Consider the following 4,091-nt stretch of genomic DNA (forward strand, 5'->3'; position numbering starts at 1 on the left):
CTTACTGGAATTAAAAACTTAAATAAAAAAAACAAGTGAGGGGTAAAAAAAGATAAATGAATTCCCATGCAAAGGTGGCACATTGGGCTCTTGGCTGCCATCAAGGTTCTAGAAAGAATAGATTTGTCGGAGAAGCTTCAGTCACTTTTCTACACAAAGGCCAAATCATCTTTAAAAGTGGCAGTGAGAGAACGGAGAGCTGACTGACAGGGTAGCAGGGTGGGACAGTCCAATGGGGCCTCCTGTCTGGCAAGGACCAGCCTGAGGCTCTCTCTGAATGGCCTGGGTCGGAGGCACATTCCAGGGCAGGTGAATCCAGGCTTTTCTGAGTGCAAAGCCCTCAACAGAAAAAAAACAGCAGTGCCAAGATTTGAAGCCAGGTCACTCATTTATTCATTTACCACTTTCATATGTTTGTTCAGCCCATGATTATTTAAACCAGCATTTCAAAGACTATCAGAGGACTCCCAGTGGGAGAACACGTAGTTGTAGACCAACGGTGTGCAAATAAAATACCTCAAGTGCTTTGGTAGAATGTGTGTATGGATCAGAAGTGAGGGAATGGCACCTTCCATCCTGGTCAGGAAGAGAGAGGCCTGGCCTGGTTGTGACAGGCAGCTGACCCTGCAGGTCACAGTATCTCCACATCACTCCATTGTCTCCCAGGTCCTGGGATGTGGACACATCGCTTCATTTCTCTGCACCTCACTTGGGTTCCTCAGCTGTACTGTGGGGGGATCCTGACCGCAAGCTCACAGGGCCCTCTGACCATTACACTGTTGGTGTGGGGAACAGCTCAGTAGAACATCTGCAGATGCCAATTGCCTTCCATCTCTCCTCCAGCCTGCAAAGAGCAAGATGCAAATAGGCAAACCACTCATCAACAGAAGGACCGACAGTTCTGAGAGTCCCTCCCTGGGCCTGAGGGAGCCCAGATACAGCTGTGTGGGGATGTCAGCAAGAGAGCATGGAGAGTGAGGGGTGGGCTCTTGAGGCAGATGGCCGGGGTCCAAATCTTGGCTTCATTCATGATCTTGGGCATGTCCCTGAACTCTGAGCTTCTGTTAGTTCACCCATGCAACACGAGTGATGCTATTAATAGTTCTCATCTCCAAGTGTTGTTATTAAAATGAAATGAGATGATTAAGTGTCTAGCATGTCATAAGCACTCAATAGATGTAGTTATAATTTAGAGGGGATTCCTGGCAGAGGAGAAATCATCCGCCAAGATTCTAACTTATGTATATCTCAATGACCGTGATTCAGCAATCTCTAGGAGAAATGGAATAGGATCTGACTGATCAATGCTTTAGTTTTAAGAAGCTTTGTGTTTTGACTTGCTGGTTGCAGACATTGGCAATGCCCTGCCCATATGCCCTAGACATTGTCCTCCACACTCTCACGGCTATTTACCGACCACACCTGCAACTCTCAGCCCAAAGAGGATGGAGCTTGTTCTGCATTCCTGGCAGACTGAATGTGCCCTCAACCCATAACAAAGGAGAGCTAATGATGAATAAACATACCAGCTTCCTTGCCCTCTTGTTGGGAGGGTGTGACCCTGGGGCATTTGCACAATGAACTCAATAGTCACCAGGAAGGGTTGAGTTCCAGTTGCCCACAGTGGTAGTTAGCTGAACAACACACCCCTTTATTAACTTCTTTCCCTTCTTATTCTCACTCCTTCCCTTCCTTACCAGTATACTCGAGGATCACTTCCTTAGAAAATTCATTGCACTAAAAGCCTTCATTCTGAATCTGTTTTGGGGGGAACCTAAACTGAGACACTCATTGATAGGCACCTTTAATAAGTTCAGCACAGGCCAAATGAAGTGCAAGGTCGTACCTGTGTGCAATCATGACTGTCTAGACAGCCAGCTCAGGTCCAAGCAAATTTTTGCTTGCCTGAATTATTTGGGTTGGCTCGCCCAGGCAGCCCTGGACTCCCTCCAAAATTCTTCCAGCCCCCGCTTCCCTTTAGTTTTAGAGACTTAACCTCTGAAGCTGGCAGGCCTCAGGAACTGCATACAATTCTGTGAAGGGCAAATGTGGGCTGCTCCTATGAACAATCACAGGATAGAAACACAGCTTTTCTCTTGTTCTGAAGCTGGAACATCAAGGCCCTCCCATCTTTTCTGGGCCTAGAGATGAGACTCAAACTGTTTTTTCTCTGTAATAAATGCCATTATCAAAGGTAAGATGTTAACAAACCATGGAATATGCATGGAAGTAGGGCCAAGTTGTCATCATTTGGAAGCCCACTCACAGCAGGCCCACCCTTAATCTGTAATTCCTATCTGGGTTCCCGAGATACACTCATAGCTCTGTTCAGCAGAGCTGATGTGATCCATGCATTTACAAGGGTGCCCAGGATCTCATGAGAAAGCTTCCAGCTAAGCAGATGGGGAACACCAAATCAATCTCAAGTTTAGAAGTGGGAGCCAATCCTGAGGTCAATGCTAGGAGCTTTCTCTGCCTGAAAATCCCTTGGAGAAGAGGGGAGGGGAGAGGAACTGAGCACTCAGCATCGCAGATTTAGAAATGATTTCAGAAGAGGACAGAAGCCAATGAGAGAGTAAATAACGGTGAGTGTTTTTTGAGGACTTCACATGGGCCAAACATGGAGCAGAGTAAGCGCGTTATACACATAATTATATTTAGTCTCTCTCTCCCTCTGTCTCTATGTCTCTGTCAGTCTGTCTCTGACCCTGTATCTCTCTCTCTCTCTCTCTCTCTCTCTCTCTCTCTGTTGCTCTTTTATTATCCCTCATTTAGTGATGGGGAAATTGAAGTTTGGAGAGATCTTCTGCCCAAGATCACCTGCCTACTAAGTACGGAAGGTGAGACTTGACCCAAGTTTATCTGGCCCCAAATTTGTGTTCTTTCCCATTACACTTAGAGACTTTGGCTCAGAACAACCATGGATTGTGATTTTTCTGGTCTTCCTCGTTACTGTGAATGGTAGTGAATATTTGTGGTATACTCACTATGTGCTAAGCATGATTTTGGAAGATACAAAGATAAATAAAACATGGCCTACCTCCTTGCTATCACTTTGAGTTTTTCCTTTTGAACCTTTAAACACCACAATTATTCAACAAGTTTCTTTCACAAAGAATCCTAGACTTTGCCCTTCCTCTTGACTTTCCCAGTCACAAGGAATCCAGGTCCTCATCACCTCCCTCCTGGTGGTATCATAGCTTCAGCCTCTTGCCTTCAGTTTTTTGGGGAACCTTTTGAAGCATGACCTTCATAATGTCACAAGAAGCAGGAGCTGGCATCCATTTCTTTCATGATTGCTGAGGCATGTAGGGAGGGAGGCCAGGCCTGGGAAATGAGAGAGAGGCACACAATCAGGACTTTGCCTGCTATTGACTACTGGGTGACATTGGGAAAGGTACTTCTCTCTTATTTTGGGCCTAAGGTCCTAATCTGAAAAATGGAAGAACTGGGGGGTTGGAGGTTTTGGAAAGTGCTTCATGGGCCTCTTCACAGGATTCATTCATTCATTATTTATTAAACTTCTGCTGTGTGCCAGGCATTATTCAAAGCACCAGGGATAGAGTGGCAAACAAAAGGAGTCAAAGTTCCTATTCTGGCTCAGCTGACTTTCTAATAAGAGAGAAGGCTGATAAATAAGAACTATGTGTCAGATAATGGTAAGTTCTAAGAAAGAAAAATAAACAGGGTAAAGACATGGGGAGATAGTGGCCCCATGCTAAATAGGCTGGCCAGGAAAGGACTAAAAATGGGGTAGTAAATAAAAAGTGGTCTCAAGGAAGTAGGGGAGAGAGCCCTGTGGATATTTGGGCAGAAGGCAAAGCCAGTCAAAGGCCTGATGTGGGAGTGAGCTTGACATATTTAAGAAAGAAGAAAGGAGGCCAGTTGGGTTGGGGCAGAAGAGTCAGTTGTAGAAGTGTCAGGAAATGAAGTTAGAGAGTTTGCTGTGTGCAGGTTCATGGATAGCTTGTAAACCGAGGTGGGGCTATCAGATCTGACTTACATTTGGAAGTATGGTGACTAGGTGATAGGACATCAAGCTGGGGAAGTAGGGAGTCCAGTGAGCAGACTCGTATAGAATCCAGGTTCGA

The 4,091-nt window shown here is 45.6% G+C and overlaps 1 long non-coding RNA gene across 1 annotated transcript; it reads right to left on the reverse strand.

Moving 5' to 3' along the window:
- Positions 1-600: 600 nt before the first annotated feature.
- On the reverse strand, positions 601-3,795 carry LOC123386714. Its single transcript, XR_006601042.1, has 2 exons — positions 3,041-3,795; positions 601-844 (listed from the first exon to the last, which is right to left on the reverse strand). It is a non-coding gene; the product is annotated as an uncharacterized LOC123386714 (long non-coding RNA).
- Positions 3,796-4,091: the final 296 nt, after the last annotated feature.

Source organism: Felis catus, chromosome B4 (genome assembly GCF_018350175.1).
Source record: "Felis catus isolate Fca126 chromosome B4, F.catus_Fca126_mat1.0, whole genome shotgun sequence".
NCBI lineage: Eukaryota > Metazoa > Chordata > Mammalia > Carnivora > Felidae > Felis > Felis catus.